This window comes from Phyllobates terribilis, unplaced genomic scaffold, assembly GCF_046119375.1.
Source record: "Phyllobates terribilis strain yellow unplaced genomic scaffold, ASM4611937v1 Scaffold_5__5_contigs__length_657084704, whole genome shotgun sequence".
In the NCBI taxonomy this organism is placed as follows: Eukaryota; Metazoa; Chordata; class Amphibia; order Anura; family Dendrobatidae; genus Phyllobates; species Phyllobates terribilis.
Genome location: NW_027362765.1, coordinates 39,098,741 through 39,117,759, shown reverse-complemented (window position 1 = coordinate 39,117,759; position 19,019 = coordinate 39,098,741). Strand labels below are relative to the sequence as shown.

At 44.4% G+C, this 19,019-nt stretch overlaps 2 protein-coding genes across 2 annotated transcripts in view; both read left to right on the top strand.

The window, feature by feature from the left end:
• The window catches only part of LOC141270661 (gastrula zinc finger protein XlCGF66.1-like), a 268,510-nt gene that overhangs the window by 114,740 nt on the left and 134,751 nt on the right, over positions 1-19,019 (top strand). The window lies entirely within an intron of this gene.
• Positions 1-19,019, top strand: part of LOC141270690 (uncharacterized) — a 174,626-nt gene that overhangs the window by 154,166 nt on the left and 1,441 nt on the right. The gene's annotated exons all lie outside the window — the stretch shown is intronic.

Below are 19,019 nucleotides of genomic sequence, written 5' to 3'. Positions count from 1 at the left end.
GTAGTATTCACCTCCCGATGTCTCCAAAACCTGAAAAACTAAGAAAATAAAAAAAATCATCATACTCACCTGGCTTGAGGCGACCGCACACACAGAGGAGCAGAGCAGAGAATGACTCGCTGCAGCGAGCAGGCACCTGACCGGCACTGTGCTTATGAGCAATTTCCTGCAACTCGCCGAGCTCAGTGACCGAGTCATTTTCCTCTGCGTGTGCGGTCGCCTCAAGCCAAGTATAATGATTTTTTTTATTTCATTCTTATTTTTACAGGTTTTGGAGACGTAGGGAAATGAATACTACTCTCAACATTGTCCCCTGCTGGTGCTGCTCGCAGCGCAAGCAGGTGACAATGATGAGTGATTCCTTCAGCACCCGGCACTTAGGAACAGCGCTAACTGTACCTCTGATTCCCAGACTCCGGTACGTGTCACACTGATGACACACGGATATGATCCGTGTGTCATCAGTGTGGGATTTTTTGCAGCCCATGCAACGAGTAAAAACAGACATCACGGGTCCGTGGAAACAAACTGACATGTGTGCAGACCCATTCATTTGAATGGGTCTATGTGTGCAAACTGTCACCACACACGTACTGGAGACACTGACGTGTGAAAGAGGCTTTACGGCGTGTTCACACGAAACAGCATTGGTCGACTGGGTTTCCATCTGCCTGGCTTAGCAATTTCATGCTTCAATAAAAGGTCAGCACTTTATTTGGTATTGAGTGCTGCTATTTTTTCTTAAATGGATTATCTCTACAGCGGCTTTGTACAGGAAATTTTAGGACTACAGCAGCATCACATATTTTATACAGAAGAATAGAGTTATCTCCATAGTTATCTGTACAATTGCATATAAATCCGACAAGGTCCTCATATTTAGGCAGTTTCTATTTTACTCAAACGGTCTTTGTATGAACAAGATCAGAGTCTCATTATACTGAGTAGACAAGCTCCAGCGACACAGACCCTGTCTCGTACTAACACGCTGGGGGCCCGAAGTATCCAACTACGGAGCCCAGATTCTCCCATTTTTGGCTCCAGCGTTTCTTTAAGAATTAATCACTTTCTCATACAGTCCTGTAGTAATGACTTTGTTAATCACGTTTTGTGGGAGGGTTCGTCTGAATCCATCTAAATGTTATCAATTTATGTGTAAGAAACCATAAATGTCCTACCGCACTTTTACCACGTGTGTCCAGTGTCAGTTCTACATACCCTAATAAAAGAAACCTTGGTGTCTCCGACCAAACCTGCTGATTATGATTATACAATTGTAATAACTTAACTCAAAAAAAGAGTTTATAATCCGGCCGTATGTGTATAGCTTTCACTAAGTACTTCGGACCTTTGACCTCTGGACGTATACCAACCATGTGGAGAAATAGATAAGTCATAGTTGTGACAGTCTGCAAAATTCTCTAGGATATAGATCTGACCGCTTCAAGTATACTTGTCCATTGATCATCAGTGACTGGTTCTCATGTCATTTTCCCATTTACTCATACTCATACACTATTCACAAAATGTTAGGAATATTTGGCTTTCGGGAGAAATTTCAGGATGACCCTAAAATGCACTCTAACCTTTTCAGGGGAACTTATGTGAACTTCTCCAAACTTTTGAATGCACATGTCCAACTGTTCAATGTTTCAGTACTTTTTGCACAACTTGCTGTTCTCTCACAAGGAGCTTAACCCCTTTAAACCCTGGGGCGTATTAGTACGCCCCAGGCCATCACCCCTGGTTCAGTGAGGGCTCTGGCACTGAGCTAGCACTGAACCGGGCACATGTCAGCTGATTTATACAGCTGACATGTGCCCGCAACAGCCGCAGGTGGAATCGCGATCCACCTGCGTCTGTTAACTAGTTAAATGCCGCTGTCCATCTCTGACAGCGGCATTTAACATCGCTGCGCCCGAAGTGTGGCATTAGCCCTGCCCATCGGTGACCCCGTCACATGATCGCGGGTCACCGATGCGAGGGCATGACAACCCGGGGTCTGCATCAGACCCCTGTGGTTGTCATGTAAAGATTTCTATGAGCGCCACCTAGTGGTCGGCGCTCATAGCACATGAGCATTTCTGCTACATTGAGGCGATCTTCTCATCACCTCTATGTAGCAGAGGCAATCAGACTGCTGCTGCTTCTAGTCTCCTATGCAGACAATAGAAGCATGTAAAAAGTGGAAAAAAGAAAAAATGTTTTTAAAAATATTGAAAAAATAAAATTAATATAAAAGTTTAAATCACCCCCCTTTCGCCCCTTTCAAAATAAAATAATAAAAAAAAACCTCACATACACATATTTGGTATCGCCGCTTTCAGAATTGTACGATCTATCAATATAAAAAAAGAATTAATCCGATCGGTAAACAGCGTAATGAGAAAAAAATTCTAAAGTTTTTTTGGTCACCGCAACAGTGCAATAAAATGCAATAACGGGCGATCAAAGCATTGGATCTACCCCAAAATGGTATCAATAAAAACGTCAGCTTAACGCACAAAAAATAAGCCCTCACCCGGCCCCAGATCCAGAAAAATGGGGACGCTATGCGTCTCGGAAAATGGCGCCTTTTTTTTTTTTTTTTTAGCAAACTTTTGATTTTTTTTTCACCACTTAAATGAAAAAAAAGAACCTATACATGTTTGGTGTCTACAAACTTATAATGACCTGGAGAATAATGATGGCAGGTCAGTTTTAGCATTCAGTAAACGTGGTAAAAAAAACAAAAAAAAACTGTGGTATTGCACTTTTTTTGCAATTTCACAGCACTTGGAATTTTTTTCCCATTTTCCCGTACACTGTATGGTAAAACCAACGATGTCGTTCAAAGGTACAACTTGTCCCGCAAAAACGGTCATATTGACCAAAAAATAAAAAAACGCTATGGTTCTGGGAACAAGGGGAGCAAAAAACAAAAACGAAAAATCCCAAGGTCCTTAAGGGGTTAAAGAGGTTGTTCACTACTTTTTCATTGATGACCTAGCCTTAGGATAGGTCGTCAATGTCTGATCTGATGGGGTCCGACACCCCCACCAATCAACTGTGCTTGGTGTTAGCGACCGGAACTGCTCAATTGTGGAACTGCTCAGTCTTCTGGTAGTGGCCGCGGCAGGGTACAATAGAATAATCAATAGGAGGCGGATGTGCAGTACCCTGCCGCGGCCACTACCAGAAGGCTGAGCAGCTTTGCAGTCGAGCAGTTCCTGAGGACATGTCATCAATGAAAAAGTAGTGGAGCACCTCTTTAATGACAAAATTCACAACAGGTGTTTGATCGATGAATCGGCAAATACATTTCGGGATTTAATTAGAATTTGCATTTACACAGTCTTCCACATCATGCTGTTCACATTTTGATATCATGATTAGTGTTGAGCATTCCGATACTGAAATATCGGGTATCGGCCGATATTCACTGTATCGGAATTCCGATACTTAATTCCGATACTTTTATAATATCGAATACCGGAATCGGAAGTTCCCATAATGCCTGCGCTCTGCAGTGTCTGTGAAGGATGACAAGCTGGGTGGCAGCGCTCAGCTGCGATCCAGCCTGTCATCAGAATGCCATCCCAGCGTGGGAGAATTCTCCTGATTGTTTAAAAGCCGGCGGGCGGTAAAAAGCCGCCGGCTTTTAAACAATCACACAGCCCCATACTGCTTCCCCGCAGCCTCCCACCCCGATCCTCCGCTCCCCTCACCACCTCCAATCCCAATCGTAAATTAGGACCGGGCGGGGAGCGCAGCACCAAGGAGCAGGGAGCGAAGGACCCGGGCGGGGAAGCCGGCAGTGAAAAGACTTCACCGCCGGCTTTCCCGTTCTGTGCTGCGCTTTCCCGCCGGTTATTTCAAATGAACAGCTGAGGTATCAGGTGATGCCGATCAGCTGTTCATTTGAAGTCGCCGCGGTGCCCTCAGAGGGTTCATGTGAGTTCATGCTTGACTGCATTGCATGAACTCACATGAACTTTCCCACGGCCGCACAGGTCAGCCTCACCTCCCGGACCCGTCATGATTAGTGTGTGTGCGGGGTGTGTGTGCGCGGGGTGTGTGTGTGCGGGGTGTGTGTGTGCGGGGTGTGTGTGCGGGGTGTGTGTGTGCGGGGTGTCTGTGCGATGTGTCTGTGCGTGCAGGCAGACATAGGCCGATGTGACACTACTACTCCCATCGGCCTATGTCTGTCCCCCGTCCACTCGTGCCAGCAGGATCAGCTTGATGGGAGCAGTAGTTCCCATCAGCCTGATCCTGCTATTTAAATTGCCCTACTGTGTCCCCAATAAATGTTAGATACATGTCATTGGTGGCCAGTGGTTACCTAAAAGAAATTAGTTCATACATTACCTGTCCCCGCCGATCGCCACCTAAAATAAAGTAAAAAATAAAAAACTACACCTATACTCACCTAGACACCTAATTCCCCGAAGCCATCGATCTCCTGTAATAAAATATAAAATAATAAACCACAACCTTATCCTTACCCCTCCGTAGTAGTCCACGAGTGTCCCACGAAGATCTCCAGTTTAGAGCAGCCACATAGAATGTGACCGGTCTGAACTGCTGCCGCCGCTAGAATGATGGGGCCGTAAGGGTTCACCGGAGTTCAGGCAGCGCTGCTCCGGTTAGCTCCTTTACGGCACTGCTGTATCGTGAGAAATTCCCACGGTACAGCAGTGCCGTAAAGGAGGTCTCCGGAGCTGCGCTGCCTGAATGCACTCCGGTGACCTCAGTCAGTGGCTCCTGCTGCCGGGAGCGGACGTGTTCCCGGCAGCGTGAGCTTACAGCAGCCATGCACAGCTGACACCATCTCCAGATGTGACAGCTGTGCATGGGAGATCAGCGCAGGAACGTGGACAGGTAACTATTTTTTTTTAGTAAACTAAGAATTAAATAAAATGGTGTGTTTTATTTCAAATAATTTTTTTTTTTCTGGGTGTAGTGTGTTTTTTCTTTTTAACACTTTGTAGGTTAGTAATGGGGGTGTCATATAGACGGCCATCATTACTAACCTGGGCTTCATGGCAGCTGGCGCTGACATGAACCCCACCACTATTACCCCCTGCCACCGCACCAGGGCAGCGTGGAAGAGCGAGGCTAAGTGCCAGAATTGGCGCATCCTATGGATGCGCCATTTCTGGGGCGGCTGACGGCTGGTGTTTCTAGCCTGGGAGGGGGCCAATATTCATGGCACCCTTCCTGAGCTATTAATATCAGCCCCCAGCTGTCTGCCTAGCCTTTGCTAGCTATTAAAATAGGGGGGACCCCACGTCATTTTTTTTGGGGGGGTCCCCCATTTTAATAGCTAGTAAAGGCTAGGTATTCAGCTGGGGGTGATATTAGTAGCCTGGGAAGCTCCGTGGGTTTTACCCCCTTCCCAGGCTTCAAACATCTGCCTCAGCCGTCTGCTTAACCTCCACTAGAGACTAAAATTATGGGGGATCCCACGCCATTTTTTTTTAAAATAAATCCTTTATTTTAACACTAAATGACATTTGAGGAGTTAATAAAGATGCAGTCCCTAAATTATTATTTATTTTTTAATTAATTTTTCCCAAAACTTTTGACGTGGGCTTCGCCATATTTTTGTATGCCAGCCAGGTACAGCATCCAGCTTCTATGAACGTGCCATTTTCCGGGGCGGCCGCGGACTGCAATTTTCAGCGGGGGGGGCAGAAAGCTTGGGCCTCCCTGCGCTGCAGATTCCAGCCCCCAGCTGCCTAGTTGTACCTGGCTGGACACAAAAATAGGGAGAAGCTCCACGTTTTTTTTTTTTTAATTATTTCATGAAATTCATGGAATAATTAAGAAAAAAAGGGCTTCCCTATATTGTTGTGTCTGGCCAGGTACAAATAGGCAGCTGGTGGTTGGGGGCAGCCCGTTCCTGCCTGCTGTACCTGGCTGGACACAAATATAGTGTGAAGCCCCACGTCAATTTTTTTTTAAATTATTTCAGGAAATTCATGAAATAATTAAAAAAAAATTATGTGAGGCTTCGCCCTATATTTGTGTCCAGTCAGGTACAGCAGGCAGGAACAGGCTGCCCCCAACCACCAGCTGCCTATTTGTACCTGGCCGGACACAACAATATAGGGAAGCCCTTTTTTTTTTAATTATTTCATGAAATAATTAAAAAAAAAAAGACGTGGGGCTTCGCCCTATTTTTGTGTCCAGCCAGGTACAACTAGGCAGCTGGGGGCTGGAATCTGCAGCACAGGGAGGCCCAAGCTTTCTGCCCCCCCCCCCCCCCCCCGCTGAAAATTGCAGTCCACAGCCACCCCGGAAAATGACGCGTTCATAGAAGCTGGATGCTGTACCTGGCTGGCATACAAAAATATGGCGAAGCCCACGTCAAAAGTTTTGGGAAAAATTAATTAAAAAATAAATAATAATTTAGGGACTGCATCTTTATTAACTCCTCAAATGTCATTTAGTGTTAAAATAAAGGATTTATTTTAAAAAAAATTGATGTGGGGCTTCGCCCTATATTTGTGTCCAGCCAGGTACAGCAGGCAGGAACAGGCTGCCCCCAACCACCAGCTGCCTATTTGTACCTGGCCGGACACAACAATATAGGGAAGCCCTTTTTTTCTTAATTATTCCATGAATTTCATGAAATAATTTAAAAAAAAAATGCGGGGGGCTTCGCCCTAGTTTTGTGTCCAGCCAGGTACAACTAGGCAGCTGGGGGCTGGAATCCGCAGCGCAGGGAGACCCAAGCTTTCTGGGCCACCCCCGCTGCAAATTGCAGTCCGCAGCCGCCCCAGAAAATGGCGCGTTCATAGAAGCGCCATCTTCTGGCGCTGTACCCAACTCATCCAGGGCCCTGGTGCGGTGGCTCACTGGGTAATAAAGGGGTTAAGGCCAGCTTGGCATTATCAGCTGGCCCTAAGCCCGAAATTCATGGGGTCACGCCAATATTAGACATGACCACCATGAATTTCTATTAAAGTATTTAAAAAAACACAAACACCCAGAATAAAGTCCTTTAACCACTTCGCACCAGAGCCTGTTTTTGCCTTCGTGACCGGGCCAATTTTTTCAATTCTGACCACTGTCACTTTATGAAGCAATTACTCTGGAACGCTTCAACGGATCCCCCTGATTCTGAGATTGTTTTTTCGTGACATATTGTACTTCATGATAGTGGTAAAATTTCTTTGATATCACATGCGTTTATTTGTGAAAAAATCGGAAATTTGGCGAAAATTTTGAAAATTTTGCAATTTTCAAACTTTGAATTTTTAAGCCCTTAAATCAGAGAAATATGTCACACAAAATACTTAATAAATAACATTTCCCACATGTCTACTTTACATCAGCACAATTTTGGAACCAAAATTTTTTTTTGTTAGGGAGCTATAAGGGTTAAAAGTTGACCAGCGATTTCTCATTTTTCCAACAAAATTTACAAAAACATTTTTTTAGGGACCACATCATATTTGAAGTCACTTTGAGGGGTCTTTATGACAGAAAATACCCAAAAGTGACACAGTTCTAAAAACTGCACCCCTCAAGGTGCTGAAAACCACATTCAAGAACTTTATTAACCCTTCAGGTGCTTCACAGAAATTTTTGGAATGTGGAAGAAAAAAATTAACATTTAACTTTTTTCACAAAAATGTTACTTTAGACCCAATTTTTTTTATTTTCACAGGGGTAACAGGAAAAAATGGACCCCAAAATTTTTTGTGCAATTTCTCTTGAGCGTGCTGATACCCCATATGTGAGGGAAAACCACTGTTTGGGCGCACGGCAGGGCTCAGAAAGGAAGGAGCACCATTAGACTTTTTGAATGTAAAATTTGTCTGAATAATTAGCAGACACCATGTTGCGTTTGGAGAGCTCCTGATGTGACTAAACAGTGGAAACCCCCCACAAGTGACACCATTTTGGAAACTAGACCCCTTAGGGAACATATCTAGATGTGTGGTGAGCACCTTGAACCCCAAGGTGCTTCACAGAAGTTTATAATATTGAGCTGTAAAAATAAAATTTTCACATTTTTCCCACAAAAACGTTTTTCATCCCTTAATTTTCCATTATCATAATGGTAATAGGATAAATTGCACCATTAATTTTGTTGTGCAATTTCTCCTGAACACGCCGATACCCCATATGTGGGGGAAAACCACTGTTTGGGTGCACGGCAGGGCTCGGAAGGAAAGGAGCGCCATTTGACTTTTTGAATGCAAAATTTGTTTGAATAATTAGCGGACGCCATGTTGCATTTGGGGAGCCCCTGATGTGCCTAAACAGTGGAAACCCCCCACAAGTGACACCATTTTGGAAACTAGACCCCTTAGGGAACTTATCTAGATGTGTGGTGAGCACCTTGAACCCCAAGGTGCTTCACAGAAGTTTATAATAATCAGCTGTAAAAATAAAATTTTCACATTTTTCCCGCAAAAACGTTTTTCATCCCTTAATTTTGCATTATCTTAAGGGTAATAGGATAAATTGCACCATGAAATTTGTTGTGCAATTTCTCCTGAACACGCCGATACCCCATATGTGGGGGAAAACCACTGCTTTGGTGTACGGCAGGGTTCGGAAGAGAAAGGAGCGCTATGTTGGCTGGGATAGGCAGCAGACACCATGTCACATTTGAAGAGTCGCTGACATGCAGAAACAGCAGAAACCCCCACAAGTGACCCCATTTTGTAAACTACACCTCTCAAGGAATTCATCTAGGGAAGTAGTGAGTATTTTTTAATTTTTAAATTTATACCATTGGGCAGTGAAAAAAGCATAATTATATTTTTACCACAAAAAAATGTTTTACCCTCAGATTTTACATTTTCACACAGGGCAATGGGTAAAAATGGTGCCGAAATGTGTCACACAATTTCTTCTAAAAGTGCCAATACCCCATATGTGGCTGTATCGTACCGCTCAGCCATACGGCGAGATCTGGGGGGGACGGAGTGCTATTTGACAATTGGAGAACAAATTATTGTAGAATAGGCATTTGGATTTGGGAGCACAAAATTTTTTGAATTTCTTTTAGGGGGCAAGGGCCATTTCGCTTTTCCAGAGCCTTTCTGCTACCAGTAACTTGGAAGTCCCTTATATTTTTAACAGATGACGGACCTGAGTGGGGACTAGCTTTTTTTGAGGACTGAGTTGAAGCCTTTATTGGGAACATTTTACGTAACATTTATCCGGCGCTCTAGGCTGAGCACTTACATCGGGGTTTCCATCTAAATTTCCAAGTGATGTAATTCAGATGAAACCCCTGCGGGATCCATTCACTGTAATGAGGCAGCAGAGTTACTCTGGACTCCGTCTGGCCTCTGTTTAGCGGTGTCCTTTTTTTCAGAAGTGCACAAAACTGTGGCCAACCGCACTTTTATGCACGCCTAAAACAAATGACACCGTGGGATCACAGGCCAGACGGCATCCACAGTGGCCTATATCTGCCTCATTACAGGGAATCTTCCGTCATGGGTTCCGGCTGAATCACATATTTCAGAGATTTACATGGAAACTCTGGCGTAAGTGCTCAGCGCAGAGCGCAGGATAAATGTGTGCCGAGCCATACTGCGATCTTTGGGAGACATAATAAACAAATCAGTAGCAGGTGAAGAATTGGTTTTATTTATTTTTTTACGCCGTTCCTAGTGTGATATAACTGATTAGATTACTTTATTCTTCGGGTCGGTGCGATTACAGAGATACCAGATTTATATCGGGTTTTTATGACTGACAGCTGTCACACACTAAGAGACGCTTTTTTTTTGCAAAATCTAGTTTTTGCATCGCCATATTTTGAGAGCTATAATTTTTCCATATTTCGGCCGACAGAGTCATGTGATGGCTTGTTTTTTGCGGGACGAGTTGACATTTTTATTGGTACCATTTGTGGGTACATGACATTTTTTGATCGCTTTCTATTCCGTTTTTTTGGGAGGTAAAATTAACAAAAACCAACAATTCAGGAATTGTTTTTTGAGGTTTTTTTTTATGCCGTTCTGCGTGTGGTAAAAGTGATCAGGCAGCGTTATTCTTCGGGTCAGTACATTTACAGCGATACTACACTTACTGTATATTTTTTTATGTTTTGGCGCTTTTACACAATAAAACAATTTTAAAGAAAAAATATTTTTTTTGCATTGCTTTATTCTGAGAGGTATAACTTTTTTATTTTTTGGCTGATGGAGCTGTATAGTGGCTTGATTTTTGCAGAACAAGATGACGTTTTCAGCGGTACCATTTCTATTTCCATTTTGCTTTTTGATCGCATTCTTTTCCACTTTTTGTTTGGCGATATGAGGAAAAAGCATAGTTTTTTGCTCCGTTTTTTATTTATTTTTATTACGGTGTACACATAAGGAGTTAATTAGTGTGACAGTTTTATAGCTCGGGTTGTTTCGAACGCGGCAATACCAAATATGTGTACTTTTTTTATTTTTGCATAACTATATGGATTTATCGGTTTAATATTTTATTTATTTATTTTTATTTATTTTGTATTTTTTTTTAACAGTTTCAAAACATTTTTTTTTACTTTTTTTACATTTTTACTTAGTCCCTGTATGGGACATTAATTTTTATTTTTCTGATCCCTGATCTCATGTAATGTAATAGACATATATTACATTACATGAGATCTTCACTGACTCTTTCAGTCAGTTTCCTGTCTGGCATCAGCTACATACAGGCTGAAGTCAGACAGGAAGGACACCATATATGGCAGAGCTGGAGGCGGTCATGTGACCTCCAGCTGCCATAGCAACGCCAGGTCCTGAAAGCAATCAAGGGGTCGTCAGAGAGGTAAGTGGACGACCCCCTCTCCTCCTGCTGTCTCCTATATGCCGCGATCACTATAGATCACAGCATATAGAAGACAGCAAAGGGTTAACATCACTGGGACCTGATCTAATCAGGTCCCGATGATGTTCCCTGTCAGAGCTAACGCTCTGCACCGCTCTCACAGCGCTTGCAGGACCCAGGGGGTCCTGAGCACTGCGAGACCACCCACCGTTTTTAAACGTCCGCGCTGCACAGAGCCCAGGCAGCGCGGACGTTTATCTACAGTGGGCGGTCGGGAAGCGGTTAATTGAAATAAACACACAATTCTTTATTGTTCTAAATTAAACCATACTTACCATCACGCCCATTCCAGCTGAAGCCAACGATCTCCTGCAATAAAAGTAAAATAATAAAGCAACCTCATCCTTACCTTTCCATGGCTCCCACGACAGCTTCAGCTCTGCTACATCGAGATGACAGGCTGGACCGCAGGAGAACGCTGCCATCCAGCCTGTCATCCCGCAGACACTGAGAAGCGCAGGCATGCTTGTGCTCCTCAGTGTCTCGCTGTGACGGCATCCAGATGAGCCGAGGTCATGTCCAATGAACTCAGCTCACCTCATGCACGTCACTGACAGCGTGGGAAAATTCTCCTGCACTCAGCACTTCAGCGTGAGAATTTTCCCACGCTGTCAGTGACGTGCATGAGGTGAGCTGAGTTCATTGGACATGAACTCGGCTCATCTGGATGACGTCACAGAGAGACACTGAGGAGCGCAAGCATGCCTGCGCTTCTCAGTGTCTGCGGGATGACAGGCTGGATGGCAGCGTTCTGCTGCGGTCCAGCCTGTCATCTCGATGTAGCAGAGCTGAAGCTGTCGTGGGAACCATGGAAAGGTAAGGATGAGGTTGCTTTATTATTTTTCTTTTATTGCAGGAGATCGTTGGCTTCAGCTGGAATGGGCGTGATGGTAAGTATGGTTTAATTTAGAACAATAAAGAATTGTGTCTTTATTTCAATTAAAGGACTTTATTCTGGGTGTTTGTGTTTTTTTTTTTAACTTTGACTATGGGGTTAGTAATGGGGGTGTCTTATAGACGCCTCTCCATTACTAACCTGGGCTTGATGTCAGCTGGCATTATAAGCTGACATCAACCCCAACCCTATTACCCCACTGCCACCGCTACAGGGCAGTGGGAAGAGCGAGGCTAAGTGCCAGAATTGGCGCATCCTATGGATGCGCCATTTCTGGGGCGGCTGACGGCTGGTGTTTCTAGCCTGGGAGGGGGCCAATATTCATGGCACCCTTCCTGGGCTATTAAAATCAGCCCCCAGCTGTCTGCCTAGCCTTTGGTAGCTATTAAATTAGGGGCGACCCCACGTTATTTTTTTGGGGGGGTTCCCCCATTTTAATAGCTAGTAAAGGCTAGGTATTCAGCTGGGGGCTGATATTAGTAGCCTGGGAAGCTCCGTGGGTATTACCACCTTCCCAGGCTTCAAACATTTGCCCCAGCTGTCTGCTTAACCTCCGCTAGAGCCTAAAATTAAGGGGAACCCCACGCTAATTTTTTTTTAAATAAATCCTTTATTTTAACACTAAATGACAAGTACAGTAATCAACACTGTCACTGTACTTCATATATATGTGACTGACATGTTTCTATCTATCTAATCTATGTATGATTCTCTATTCTTTCTATTCTAAATTGTCGGGTACAGATGCTGAATTGCCGGCCGGCTTTTTTAAAGAGACGGTGCACGAAAACACTAATATTTTTTTAAATAAATCCTTTACACTAAATGACAAGTACAGTAAGCAACACTGTCACTGTACTTCATATATATGTGACTGACATGTTTCTATCTATCTAATCTATGTGTGAAGCTCTATTCTTTCTGTTGTAAATTGTCGGGTACCGGTGTATGCGCTGATGAATTGCCGGCTTTTCATGTCATTCTACATTATTCTTAGTTGTTTTACTTCATGTAGAATTAACCTACAAGGAAAGAAAGGGTTTATTTTCATTCCGATATTTGTGTCCCATTGACTTGCATTGGTTTCCGGTATCGGAATCGGCGATATCCGATACTTTTTGGGTATCGGCCCGATCCAATCCGATACGATATTTCCTGATATCGGAAGGTATCGCTCAACACTAATCATGATACCAAGACGACACCTAACAATTGATCAACAATACTTTGCCATTGCGACGCTTCCAGCAGGATGTTAGATAGAAGCGGCCACTGAGTTACAGTGTCAACAGCAGGTTGCAACAGAGCTACAGCGAGACTGGAAGAGTCACAGAAAGGCAGAGAAGTGGACGTTCTTTGGGCACATCCCACACTGATGACCACTTCAATGTGAACTATGCCCTTCGGAACTGAATGATGAATGCCTCACAACTACAGGCATATTTAAGGGAGGAGAGAGGCACTTAAGTGTCATGTCAAACCATTCAAAACCGTTTACATCAGCGTGATCTGTGTGCTAGAAGACCGGAAACAGTACCTGACTACACACAAGGCATAGGTGTAATTTATCGTCTTGCATGGGACAGGGAGCATCTACGAGGCACGAGGGACCAGTCAATTCACGCTGAGCAGAAATGATGGCCTATAACAATGTTGGAGACGTCAAGGAGAGCGTTATGCATCAGCCACTGTTGTCACCAGATAAGCCTTTGGTGGTGCTGTTACAGTGTGGCAGGTGGATCTAGTCAATACAGAACTGCCCTACACTTTATTTCATGTATTAACCCAACAGTAGTCAGTCTGGACCTTTTTTCATTTAAAGAAGCACTCCCATGAATGTTTTTATCCTCTTAGTATATTGCAATCATCATGTTATATGGCACTGTGTACTTACAGTTGCTCATTTTGCCTTTCTGTGCAGCTAATTCTTCTTTTTTCTGTACTCTATGTAGAAACAGGAAGTCTCTTGTCCTTGCATGACTCATTCCCCTCTTCAACTCCTGACCCAGCTGTTCCACTTCTCTCCACTGCCATAGACTTTTGCAGTGACTCATAACTTGACCCCCTGTTTCTACATAGAGCTTAGAAGGATTCAGCTAGTCAGCTTTTAATCATGTGATGTCATAGACCTTATGGAAGAGAGAAGAATTATCTGGGTAGAAGGACAAAATGAGCAATTGCAACTACACAGTGCTGTATAATATCATGATTGCAATGCATTAAGAGGATAAACCTTTTGATGGGAGTGCTTCTTTAATGTGCCATTTTCCAAAGAGAGTAATGAATTTGAAAGATGTCATCACTGGTCCCTCTCCCCAACCCCTGAATTTCTGGCTTTGTGCTGCAAGGTAACAGAGCCACAGGTCTGGAAGTGCAAGTCCTGCATCATCCTTAGCTTTATATAACACTTTTAGTTTTAGTCCCTGGTGTCCTCTGTTCCAATTCAGCTCTCTAAAATACACATTGGTGTCATCCTCCTTAGCTTCTTCACTGACCGAGGAGGTGACATTTTGCAGCAGCCTGTCTGCGCCTGGCTCTAACTCAGAGCTGGGCAAAGTGCGGCCCGCAGGCCACATCCGGCCCTCTGGCTATTGTAGTCCGGCCCATGGACCGAGGCAGTCTGAAAACAGTGACCCACAAGCCGCGCCATGACCTCTCAACCCGCTTGTCCACTGCCGCCACCCGCTTCCCTATGTCACTCCTATCCGCATCATCAAGATGCAGATAATGGTAAATAAAGGATTGGTGGAGGACTGAGCAGCAGGCTTCTTCTTCAACCAATCAGTATGTGAGACTGCAGACGCCATGATGTCATTACATCACGTCTGCAGTGCGGAGGTCTGCTCCGGAGAAAGGAGCAGACAACCAGCGGAATGAAGGGAGGTGAGTATGGGTTATTTTTTTTCACATGTGCATGGGATGCTTGCATGTATAGGAGGCTATTTTGGGGCTTATACTGTATATTGTAGGCTATGTGGGGGCTCATACTGGATAGAGTAGGCTATGTGGGGGCTCTTACTGTATTTATTAGGCTATGAGGGGTTCATACTGTAAGTAGGTGGCTATGTGCGGGCTTAATCTGTATATTGGAGGTTATGTGAGGCTCATTCTATATTTAAGAGGCTTTGTGTGGGCTCATATTGTATATTGGAGGATATGTGGGGTTCATACTGTACATAGGGGGCTATGTGGGGTGCTCATACTGTATATAGGTGGATGTCCGCATACTGAATTCTGCCTAATTTTAATTAATATTAATATAAAATAAGTAGAAGTGTAATTACTATGTTAATATTGAGCAGAGTTAATTTCAACCTATTGGTTCAGCTCTCTACAACAATCACGGTTGCTCATGTGGCCCCTCGGGGAAATTAATTGCTCGCCCCTGCTCTAGCTCCTCCATCTTCCTCCTCTCTCCACAGTCTTATATGAGCAGCATTGTTATTTCCTTCCTCAGTAATGATAAAATCTGTCTTCAGTGCAGACATATTGTAACTGTGAATTGAGGGACAATGATCAGTCCCAGAAGGGAAAATAAGCTGATTTCTCTGAACACATATTATAAAGTTTCTTATCTTTAAAACCTAAGCTAAAAACAAAGTAAGCGAATACCCTGCAGTAAATAAATACTTGGTTAACATAATTTTGATGAAAAGAATGTAAAAGCCATCTCACCACGTCATGGTGACCCTTTTTGGGACAGTCCTAACCTCTAGTATTAAAACCTTACCATATGTCAAAGTGACATGAATGAGAATAAGGGCTCAGTAGGACCAAAGCCCCAACTAGTGATCACCAGCAATGGGGAGCTATATAAACGTAATGTCCAGTTCAAAGAAAAGGAAGGTGTAAAGGGAAGTGTCCCAGGTGGTACTTGTATATACACTGCTCAAAAAAATAAAGGAAACCCTTAAACAACAGAATATAACTCCAAGTAAATCAAACTTCTGTGAAATCAAACTGTCCACTTAGGAAGCAACACTGATTGACAATCAATTTCACATGCTGTTGTGCAAATGGAATAGACAATAGATGGAAATTATTGGCAATTATCAAGACACCCTCAATAAAGGAGTGGTTCTGCAGGTGGGGACCACAGACCACATCTCAGTACCAATGCTTTCTGGCTGATGTTTTGGTCACTTTTGAATGTTGGTTGTGCTTTCACACTCGTGGTAGCATGAGACGGACTCTACAACCCACAGAAGTTGCTCTGGTAGTGCAGCTCATCCAGGATGGCACATCAATGCGAGCTGTGGCAAGAAGGTTTGCTGTGTTTGTCAGCGTAGTGTCTAGAGGCTGGAGGCGCTACCAAGAGACCGGCCAGTACACCAGGAGACGTGGAGGGGGCCATAGGAGGGCAACAACCCAGCAGCAGGACCGCTACCTCCGCCTTTGTGCAAGGAGGAAAAGGAGGAACACTGCCAGAGCCCTGCAAAATGACCTCCAGCAGGCCACAAATGTGCATGTGTCTGCACAAACGTTTAGAAACCGACTCCATGATGGTTGTATGAGGGCCTGACGTCCACAGATGGGGGTTGTGCTCACAGCCCAACACCGTGCAGGATGCTTGGCATTTGCCACAGAACATCAGGATTGGCAAAGTCGCCACTGGCGCCCTGTGCTCTTCACAGGTGAAAGCAGGTTCACACTGAGTACATGTGACACACGTGACAGAGTCTGGAGACGCCGTGGAGAGCGATCTGCTGCCTGCAGCATCCTTCAGCATGACCGGTTTGGCAGTGGGTCAGTAATGGTGTGGGGTGGCATTTCTTTTGAGGGACGCACAGCCCTCCATGTGCTAGCCTTAAGTAGCCTGACTGCCATTAGGTCCCGAGATGAGATCCTCAGACCCCTTGTGAGACCATATGCTGGTGCAGTTGGCCCTGGGTTCCTCCTAATGCAGGACAATGCCAGATCTCATGTGGCTGGAGTGTGTCAGCAGTTCCTGCAAGATGAAGGGGGCGCGATCACAGTGGACAGATATGGGTAAGCCTGATTTACATTGATTTATATACTCAAGAACAAACGCATAGATATACCCATATACTAGAGGCTAAATTGACACTGGTAGTTATATGTAGTACAGTGGTACCGCTATATGGGTCCATGCATGTTTGCACGTCTAATGATGTACACTGTTCTTTTTTGTGCTAATTTACATAGAGGATCTCTCATGCACTGTCTATTGAGCCCTTATGCCCTCTTGTGATCATCTTTTTCATGTATTTCTCACTTTCATACCTATTGACTTCTATCTTATACTTTTGTAGTGTTTTTTAACGTATTCAAATAAAATATATACCTTTTAAAATCCATCTGTTTGTACTAATTGTACTTTCTGGGGTGTACCATCTTTCTTATAGGTCTATATATATTGTTATATGGTTCAATCCCCACTTTTTCCATGAATGGGACATTATGTGAGTTTATTACCCGCTGCGTAGGTAGTATGCATAAGATGAAGGCATTGAAGCTATGGACTGGCCCGCCCGTTCCCCAGACCTGAATCCGATTGAGCACATCTGGGACATCATGTCTCGCTCCATCCACCAACGTCACGTTGCACCACAGACTGTCCAGGAGTTGGCGGATGCTTTAGTCTAGGTCTGGGAGAAGATCCCACAGGAGACCATCCGCAACCTCATCGGGAGCATGCCCAGGTGTTGTAGGGAGGTCATACAGGCACGTGGAGGCCACACACAATACTGAGCCTCATTTTGTCTTGTTTTAAGGACATTACATCAAAGTTGGATCAGCCTGTAGGGTGTTTTTCCACTTTAATTTTGGGGGTGACTCCAAATCCAGGCCTCAATTGGTTAATAAATTTGATTTCCATTGATGATTTTTGTGTGATTTTGTTGTCAGCACATTCAACTTTGTACAGGACAAAGTATTCAATGAGAATATTTCATTCATTCAGATCTAGGATGTGTTATTTGAGTATTCCCTTTAATTTTTTGAGCAGTGTATATATACTGCTCAAAAAAAAAAGGGAACACTCAACACATCCTAAAACCCTGCGTCTGTACGGCCCTGGCACTAGTAACTGCTCGATTACCTCCACTCTCAGCTTCGTGACCCAATACAGTAACTTCCCACTTACGACAAAGTACCTGTCAGCCTCCGGCTCTTAAGCAACACCATTAATTTCAGACATATTATCATACGCCCCTTTTAAGGTTATGTCCCTGAGTTGGGCAGTTCCAAATTTTAAACCCGGACACCTCCAGCCTAGGGAATTTGGCCTCTGGGGAGGCTGCCTCATCTTTATCGCCAACAACAACACAAAAGGAAAACCCGTCAGCTGCGGCCGGCAACACGTTTTTTTTACCAGCGACCCGACTGTTGTCTGGACAACCAGCGTCCTTCGTTTCCCCCATAAACCCCATAACCAGGCAAAGTTCCGCCCTATTATAACGGGGCAATAGGTCCTTGACTATGTCCACCTTATGGGACTCAGTGCTAAAGTTTGTGTCTATGACCACTCGGGCCACAGTGTACTTGTCAAGTGCTCCTAACCTACCTGAGGAAGAGCTGAACCCCCAGTCTGGTGAACACAGCGCAGTGTATCAGTGGAACGTACATGAGAACTGTGAGTAAAGACTCGGCTGACTGCACCGCACTGCCTCCGTCCATTATTTCAGCTGCAACATCTTTCCCTCTGCACTACAACACCCAGCACAACCAACAATATGTACACTGCCCTGGAGCTAGCTCTTCCTGTGGAGAGCCACACCATTCCTGCTGCAGTAACATCAGCTTCAGAGGACTGCTCCGCAGCGGCGGCTCCCTTTGGTCGCATTCCACAGGTGGCGTCACAAACTTTATAAATCCCCTATAAATAGAAAACCCCCTTTTTATTGACCGCCCTGGGTCACGGACCGGGCCAGCCACCGTGATATCTCCCACCAGCATCCATAGAGGCCCGGCTGCCGAGTAACCCACGGCCAAGGGGGCGCGTCATACACCTTACCAACAGTTATGCATGGTGAAGGAACCATAATGCTGTGGGGTTGCTTTGCTGCGTCTGGTACTGAAGGCCTTGATCGTATCACAGGAATCATGAAATCAGAGAATTATCAAGAGATTTTAGACCTAAATGTCCTACGCAGTGTAAGAAAACTTGGTTTGAGTCGAAAATCATGGGTCCTCCAGCAAGGCAATGACCCAAAGCACACATCCAAAGGTACACAGGAATGGTTGAAAAAGAAAAAATGGACTGTTTTAAATGGCCAGCAATGAGTCCTGACCTCAAACCCATTGAAAATCTTTGGGGTGAGCTGAA